Source organism: Uloborus diversus, chromosome 8 (assembly GCF_026930045.1).
Source record: "Uloborus diversus isolate 005 chromosome 8, Udiv.v.3.1, whole genome shotgun sequence".
NCBI lineage: Eukaryota > Metazoa > Arthropoda > Arachnida > Araneae > Uloboridae > Uloborus > Uloborus diversus.
Window position 1 is genome coordinate 28,315,127 of NC_072738.1, and position 9,348 is coordinate 28,324,474.

Here is a 9,348-nt window from a genome sequence, read left to right on the forward strand (position 1 = left end):
GTATTATTTAAAAAGCATAACACAATCGGCGGTTTTAGTTAAACATGTAATGTCTCTTAAAAGCAATTTAGGAAAGTAATTTCCCAATGCTGTTTCTGGCAACGAGATTCGAGATGGTCCAATCCGTAATTTAAAAAGACAAGAGGTAGTTTAGCTTAAACCAAGATGAACCGAAATTTGACTTCTTGTCATATCTCCGATTTTGCAACATTACAAACAAAACATAGCATTATTTGATTTTGTTTCGCGCACTATATACCTGCAAACTAACATTTTTTGTACTATCAGGCATCAGGCTGGCGCACCTATAGCAATACTATACGCAGCATACCCGACAGGTGGATTGATCTATCCAGCCGAGACTACAACTTCGTCCTCGCTGTAGACTTCTCAGACTGGAATCGAAACTATTTGTGCGAGAGGCAGAAGTCACCTTATTGAAGCTGAGAGTTCGAATAAACTGGTAGGTAAAGTAAATTTATCTGCTGTATGTTCAAGGCATTTCACTAGTGAGATAAATTTTCTTCATCCACCAGTTTGTAGGCACTCTCAGCTTCAATGACATGACACCTGCTTCAATGTTTGGTTAAATCTAGTTCAGGGCAGTTGTGCTCATTATTAAGACCCACAGCAGCCATCGAATGGGATAACTAAACCGCAATTATATCGCAGTGAAGACGCGGGCCACATTCAGCCTTTGAAGCTGGTGCGTGTGGCCCGTTGTTTGCTTTTTAAGATTAAGATCAGAAAGTAGGATTAATTCCAGTGTTATAAAGTTGGAGCCGAATATTCAGATATTGGATTCTGAAAAACATGCATTTAATAAGATAGGCATCTAGTAGTTGATAACAATAATTTATTATAACTCTTTTTTCGTAGATATTTTTCCATGTTATTCAAAAATGAAAATACTTTGAAATTTTATCTTTTTCTTGCGAGGATGATTTTTATGGAAATACACGGACAAAATGACCGAGAAAGTAAATAGAAAAATAAGTATTTTAATTACAGTTAAGAATAGACAAAAACTCAACTTAATCTAACACGCAAATTAATGTTTTGTTAAATCTTTGACGAAGTCAAAAAAAAAAAAAGTTCACAATTATCTACAACTACTACTTTTGTGCAGAATACAGCTCAAAGCACGCGGCCCACTAATGCGATTGACATTTCCCTTCTTACATCTTAACACATTGAAAATTATTTAAACACTATACAAAAAATAATAATAATAATAATAATTTCTAAAAACCAGTAAACTTATCTAAGAGCAAATATTTTTCACCCATCTGAATACTGTTAAAGTCGAAACTTCACACTGTTAGCTATTTTTCGAGTGCTTTTTCCCGATTTTGGCAAGGCAATAATTTTTCCTTTTAGTACATTATTACCGGAAAGAGCCATTAATTCTACTCTGTCTATTGCAACATGACTAGCAAGACAATGAGGTTTTGTTGTATGTTTCTGTGAAAAAGTTGTGCATGTTAATTTTTTTGATCAATCACGATTGCTTATTGCTTTCATTTCACCGTCCTTGATGTTGTGGTTCCTTTTTCAGCTTGACGAGCACCACCGCCCACCGGCCTCTGCTGGCGCGGCTCCGAGCACTGCCTCCTGGAATCCGTTTCTCTTGGTCGATGGCGTCCATGTCCTACACACACGCGCGCTCATACACATACACACACACGACTTCACACTCATACACTCACACACGCCTACGTGCATACACACAGGTCTATGCACGTACACGAGCCTACTTCACTTACACACACAACTATGCACGCGTAACCGTCCAGGATAAAATAAAAAATTTAAATTAATTTGAATTCTGAAATTTTCAATTCAAATTATGTTTTTCGCAATCATGAACTGGGACCCTACTCATTGGAGTTATTGATTCTGGAAACAGCTCCTGTCCCCCCCCCCCCAAGCCTGCCTCTCCTCCTGGGCGGTTACGTGTGCATAGTTGTGTGTGTAAGTGTGTAGGCTTGTGTGTGTGCGTAGACCTGTGTGTATGCACGTAGGCGTGTGTGAGTGTGTGAGCGTGCGTGTGTGTAGGACATGGACACCTCCGACCAGGAGAAGCGGATAGCTCAAGACCGGAGCAGCCGCGCCGCGCCGCCTGCAGAGGACGGTGGGCGGTGGTGCTGCAGAGGCTTCTGGTCCAAGCTCAAAAATGCACGGAACATCAAAAACAGTCAAATGAGAACAATAAGCAGTCGTGATTGCTCAAAAAAAAAAAAAAAAAAAAAAAAGAAAGAAAGAAAGAAAAAGAAACAGAAGTATTTTAAGTGTAGCTTTTAATTTAAAAAGTTCTATAAAATATTCTTTTATTAGACAATGAAGTAGTGTTTCGCATTATTTAAACATTGATGTCTGAACGATATCCACAAAAAACTGACGGTTGCAATATTGTGTTGTTCTTCTGCAGAGACAGCGAAAAAATTTATGCATTTAAAAAATTCATAGACGGCAACCTCTAATATAGAAAAACCACGTTATAATTGGTTTGCTTATTTTGTTGAACAATTTTTTTTCTTTTTTCACGAAGAAACCAACTTTCATAATTTCTGTTTTAAAAAAGTATACGGTCCCCTAAAGTAGGAAAAAATGAATTTTTAAGCATAGCGCAAAAACTACTGAATATTTTGAGCTCAAATTTTGGATTCCCCCATAAAAGCTCTTCCAGATTGTTTTTCTGTTAAAATTTAATATGGTTTCAGATCATATTTTTTTCAAAAAATATTAAAATAATTCATAAAAAAACTAAAATTACAATTTAGGTGTTGTAAATTATATATTTATTATTGGGTCGATTCATATTTTGATATAAAAAAACAATCTTTGCCGTGCCTAATCTAGTTTTTATGTTATGAGTAAAAATATCAAAATACGTTTTAACATTACGAGAGGAATTTTTCAAAATTCGATTCTGAAGTAACGGCTGGATCGAATCAAACAAAACTTTGCATACAAAGTTAAAAAAGGATGCTGATCACAAATATGTGATAAAAAAGGGGGGTTCTTATTGAAAAATTTGAAGTTGATGCTCGTTTTAATATGAAGACGACCCCTTAACAACAATTTTTTACCGTAATTATGTAGAACTTTTTATTTCTGAAACAATGACACCTTACACGTGTCTCTAGTATTAATAGTCTTTGAATACGATCGAGTGTTTCGTTTTTTTTTTCTATGACTGTACGTATGTATGTGCGTATGTGTGTATGTGTGTATGTATCTCGCATAACTCAAAAACGGTACGTCCTAGAAAGTTGAAATTTGGTACGTAGATTCCTAGTGGGGACTAGTTGTGCACCTTCCATTTTGGTTGCATTCGGATGTTCTTAAGGGGGTCTTTTGCCCTTTTTTGGGGGAAATCATCGTTAATTTCGATGTGAACTTAAGTGGTGTTATAATTTGTCGGACACTTTGTGATATATCGCCAGTCTTTTGGTCGCCAAGTTTTGTCGCCAACTTGGCGACAATTTTTTTTTTAAATTTGGTTTCAATTTGGCTACTGTTGGTGATATTTAGAGAGTAAATAATTGAATCACAATAAAATAGCGAATAATGGGGAAATGACATTAAATTGGAGTAAAAGGAAGTCATGTGATGCACACATCAGCTCGTTAATTTTTGGATTGCCAACATAACTTTTCACGACTGGTGTGCTAGTTAATGCGAAGAGAAGAACACTTAAAATTATCCATGCATGTACCATTGATATTTGCATGAAACCAACACTGGTTTCTTTCATCCAATTTTTGTTCAAGCGGTTCCGGAAGGCATTTTGAAAAAATAAATAAAAAAAAAACAATTTAGAGTTTTGAAATTTTTTGCACTGATTCATCATCTATTTAATAATTAAATTCATAACTTAAATATTAAAAATATATACATTTTAATTTATTTTATTTTACTTTTTTTAATGGAGATGTTTGAAATCATTAAAACTCAAAATATTTTTGGTCAATTATGAAATTTTTTTTTCAAAAATAAAATTTTTATTTTTATTCAGAAAGAATATAGGATCAATAAAAAATAGATAATATTTGAAGAAAAATTTCGAAAAATTTAAAAATACTTTTTTAAAAAAAAATCACATTTTTTAAAGTAAACGTTGTTTTTGTTTTTTTTTTTTTTTTTTTTTTAAATTAACCGAATAAAAATTTAGGTAATCTGCTTGAATAAGCTATGCTCCAAATTTCATCACTTTTTTTCTTAATAACGTTCTTGACTTATAAGAGTTTGAATGCAAAACATCGGGAAAAATTGCATCATGGAAAAAAACGCGATTAAAGTTTCAAAGTTAAATATAATATTAGTTAAATGCATGCAACAAAAATAATTATATCTTTCGTATTAGTTAAGATAGAAACAAAGTTCTTACGTCTGTTTAAGCAGAAAAAAACGGAATTTATTTTATATAATAAACAAAAATTGCAAAATTTGACGATTTTTGTGCCAATTCAAGTAACAACTATTTTTAGTATTTATACTCTGCTGAAAAATAAATTAAGGATATAAATGCATGCATCCAACAACAAATTGTTATTTACAGTAACAATGTTAATTATTGTCACTTTAATTAAAACGGGTGTTAATAACAGTTTTAATTACAGTACACGTTTCTTTCAGTTGGGATTTTTGAAGCTATGCTTCTTATGTCACGTTGGCGCCGTGAATGAATTGAAAAAAAAAAAAAAAAAAAACGACATAAAAAAAGCGTTTCACTGCTACCATCTAAAGATTTTCTTTTAACAGTTCCTCTAACGCGAAGCCTCAGTGGCGCAATCAGCTCTTCACTGAAAGGATGGTTTCGTTTGAAAATTCCTCTAACGTGGAACCGGCTAGCGCGTTCGGCTGCTAACTGAAAGGATGATGGTTCAAACCCACTCGTCGCGGGACTGACGGAGATAATCTATACTTTTATTGCATAACGGAAGCTTATGATGTTTAAGTTGATAATGTTGAATTGATAACTTTAACTGTATCCACTGAAAATTAATTCGATTTATTGGTCCAATATATGCCTTCAGCAATGTAAGCTTATGTTATTCAATAAAAACACAGACTCAGTCAGCCAATCCTGCAAATGTCATTTTTTCTTTCTTTCCTTTTTTTTTTCGTTTATTTCCAAAGCAATTCTTTTGAATAATCACAGCAAAATTTATGAAAGAAACCTTCATTCTAGATTGTCCATCCAAAATATTATATTTTAGTCAAAATACTATGTTTTACCTCCAAAAATTTAATAAATGAAATATTTTTTATGAATAAATAATGTTTTTAGGTGTCTTTTCCGCTTTAAAAGCTGTGTAGTATATACTTTTATTAAAGTAAACTTTACACATGTACAAAAATATTTAAAGAATATGTTTTGATTAAAATTTTCAATTTTCGTAATTTGATTTAAAAACTTCTTTTTACCTAAATGCGAAAAATAATTTCCATAATAGCCTTCTGTTATTGTAAGGTGCTTTGTTATGGCATATTTATGTTTATTTAGGAGTGGACGATTTACAATTTTCTTCTAAATTTCAGTCAAACAAACATGAAAAAAAAAAATTCCCAATTCAACGTACATTTTTATACAAAAAGACAGAATCTAATGCTGCTCTATGCTTTCGAATATTTGATTGAAACATAAAAATTTAATCCGATTTTCGTTTTGACAACTTATTTAAAATTGCTAGCAATAAAACCAGCATATAGAGGATTACCGGTGGACAAGACAGTTGACATTTTTTAAATAAAGAAAAATTTTAACCAAAAAAGAGAAATGGGAGGGGGTGGGGGCTATGCTTTCAATGAATAACATAAACTTATAATGCTGAAATTGATACTGTTGAATTTATACATTTAACGGTATTTACTGAAACGTTTAATGCCAGTCACGCAAATGCCATTATTTTGAATTTATTCTAATTTTCGCTATGGCATTTTTTTTTAATTTTTAATTTTTGTTTTTTGGTGCTTTTTGACAAAAACGCTAAAAAAAAATATTTAATTTAGGGTTGTTTTTTCGCCGGCAGAAACTAGTTTCTGCCGGCACAAACTCTCTCTCTTTTAATTAACATTTCCAGGTTTTAGAAATGGCTAATTTTAGGCAGGAAATCCCCCTGGAGAAGTTCTCAGCTATGCCACTGCCGTTGTAACTTTTTCCCCCAAAGCAAAAAAAAAAAAAAAAAAAATCTCTGAAGTAATATTTATGAACAATTTTTTTTTTTTAATTTTGCATTTTTTTACTTCTTGCCCAATTGCAAGATACAATCCGATTTCAATAATTCACTGTAAAAACAATTCAGAAAGGTTTGCGAACTTTCTACTTTGCCACGGAAGCTCCTAAAAGCAGCGATGCATCTTTGACCAAATGTAAGAAAGAATTGCAAGCAAGTGCCACGAGTCTACTTCGCCTGCAATTCTTGCAGAAGTACGGAACCCAGAGATTTAATCGCTCTCATTGGGAGCTTATTCAATCTGGACGGGCCGTAGACGAATTCGCTCTCATTGGAAGCCGAGTCAATCTGGACGGGCCGTAGACGAATTCGCTCTCATTGGGAGCTGAGTCAAACTGGACGGGCCGTAAACGAGCAGAAACCGATGCACTTATTAAATACTCTCAGTTAATCTTTATACTGGTAGCTGAAAATGTTTTTCAGTAACAGCAAGTGTAGCGGCGTTGCTTCACGATTCTTCTTTGTATCTTCGTCCCTCTCGCTCATTTGAAGACGGACTCAATTGTCTAGAAACAAATTCTTACAAAGTTTTGCCTGGTAAAAAATGTTGTATTTTATATATATAGGCAGAAAGAAAAGTATTGAAAGATAACCAAATTATTTAGAACAGGGAACTCTTTCAAATCATCAAGCATTAACAAAAAATTAGCATGTACAACTAGAATTCTCCGGTAGAGGAAATATGCACGAAGCAGGTACCTTTGACAGTAAAAACAATAGTTAATGTTTACATTAGGCACTCTTTTGGCATTCAAAGTTTTCTGTAGCTATCATTGTTTATATTTAAAGGAACAAATTCAAATAAAAAGGCAAATGGCTGATTTTAATTTAAATATCATCCCCTATTAACCCTTCTGAAAACTGCTTGAATTACACAAAATATATTGCTTTGTACATGTTCTTCATCAAGAACTTTTTTAACCAGATACGCCTTTTAGTGCGTTAATTACATTTGCCTAAAATTTTCCTTTGAGAGCAAAATATTTTCACACGAGCTGACATCACTTCCTTTTACACCAATTTAATGTTATTTCTCCATTATTGCAATTTTAATGTGATTCAATAGTGAACTCTCGAAGTACTACCAACAGTGGCTAAACTAAAATCATATTTTAAAAAAATCGCCAAATTTGGCGACCAAAAGACTGGCGATATATCGCCAGGTATCCACCAAATTATAACAACACTTGAGTTTGCATCCAAATTAAAGATGATTTCCCTCCAGAAAGGTGCGAAAGATCCCTTTAGAAACACCCGAATGCAACCAAAAGGGGAGGTGCATAACTAGACCCTACTAGGCGTCTACGTACAGTCATAGGAAAAAAAAAACGAAACACTTTTAATTATTCGGCTATTATACATGCTAGAAAGGAAAGAAAGGTGTCATCCGACTTGGTTTAAAATCTTCTTTAAAACTACTTAGGTAAAATTTTGATAGGGGACCATATACAAAGCAAAATGAGCACCAACTCTTGATTTTCAAATAGGAACCCCTAATTTTGCTACATAAATATGTTTAGACCGCAAAATACAGCCAGGATACGAAATTTCACTGCATCCCGTGCAGTAGAACAGGAGTTATTAACGAAAAACGTTTTAGGGACCGTCACCACATTGAAAACGCATCTTTCAAGGTCACGGCTTATCAAGTAACGGAATGTAAACAAAAAAAAGATCGAGATTATCCAGCAAAATTCATGATTTTTTGAAGTTCTCTTTTTTTCCGTAATCCGATACTTTTTAGCCGATCATGTTGCGGCAAAAAGCGATTTACGGTCGAAAAATATTTAAAAAAAAAAAAGTAAAAATATTTACTGATTTTTGTCTATCTGGATTAACCTAAGAAAGACGGATGGGGTTTGGCTGGTCCATCGTATAGATCGTTGTTTAGTAAATCGAATAATAACAAATTAAAAGTAATGGAACTTTTTGCCTTTTTTAATATGAACCTATTGGATTGCTTACATAATCATTCAGCAAATTAGCCTCATAGAAATGTAAATATCCAACCTTATACCTAGAAACATGATGTGAATATGTTTGATAAATGTATTGCATCTATGTTACAGGTTTATTTTGGAATGAATAGAAAGTCTTTTGATGTAAAATGGAATTGCGCGTTTTTAATTTCGCAGAACATCGGCAGAAGTTTGGGTCATCGCACACAAAAATAGAAAAAATATACCGCACTACGTGGGAGGACGCAGCATTAAATAGATTGGAGACTCGAGCGAAGCAAGGTCAATTTATCCAGTGAAAATTTGCTCTAAGTACATAAAATGAACGAAGTATCAATCTAAAAAGAAACGGAAGCAAGAGAATATAAATATCCGTTAATGAGCAAACCGTTCATACTTGAACTGTATTTGGGAAAAATTTGGTTATTTGAATTAACCCAGTGGACAATCACAGTAATTGTTTTAGAGGCTTTTTTGTAATCAAAAAAAGAGAATTTGTTTCAAATCCTAATTTATGCAAAAGATCATAATGCGTGGTATTATTAAAAAGGCATAACACAACCGGCGGTTTTAGTTAAACATGTAATGGCTCTCAAAAGCAATTTAGGAAAGTAACTTCCCAATGCTGTTTCTAGCAACGAGATTCGAGATGGTCCAACCTGTAATTTAAAAAGACAAAAGTTATTTTAGCTTGAACCAAGGTGAACCGAAATCTGACTTCTTGTCATTTCTCCGATTTTGTAACATTACAAACAAAATTTAGCATTATTTGATTTTGTTTTGCTCACTTAATACCTGCAAATTAACATTTTCTGTAGTATCAGGCGTTAGGCTGGCGCACCTATAGAAATACTACGCGCAGCAAACCCGACAGGCGGGTTGATCTAGAGCTCCTTGAAAAGGACAGGCTGACTTATCCGACATTTTGGTTCCAAGACAAAATTGGATTCAATCTCGTTTCTAGTATTTATAAATACGTTATAATATTCGCTGGTTGCTATGTCGTAAAGCAATTGATGATAAGTTGAGTAAAATGTCACTTAAGGTAAATCTACACTGTAAAAAAAATCCGTAAAATTTACAGAAAAAAACTATCAGCCAGGACGCCAGTTTTCTTCCGTTTATTTTACAGAAATCTTCCGTATTTT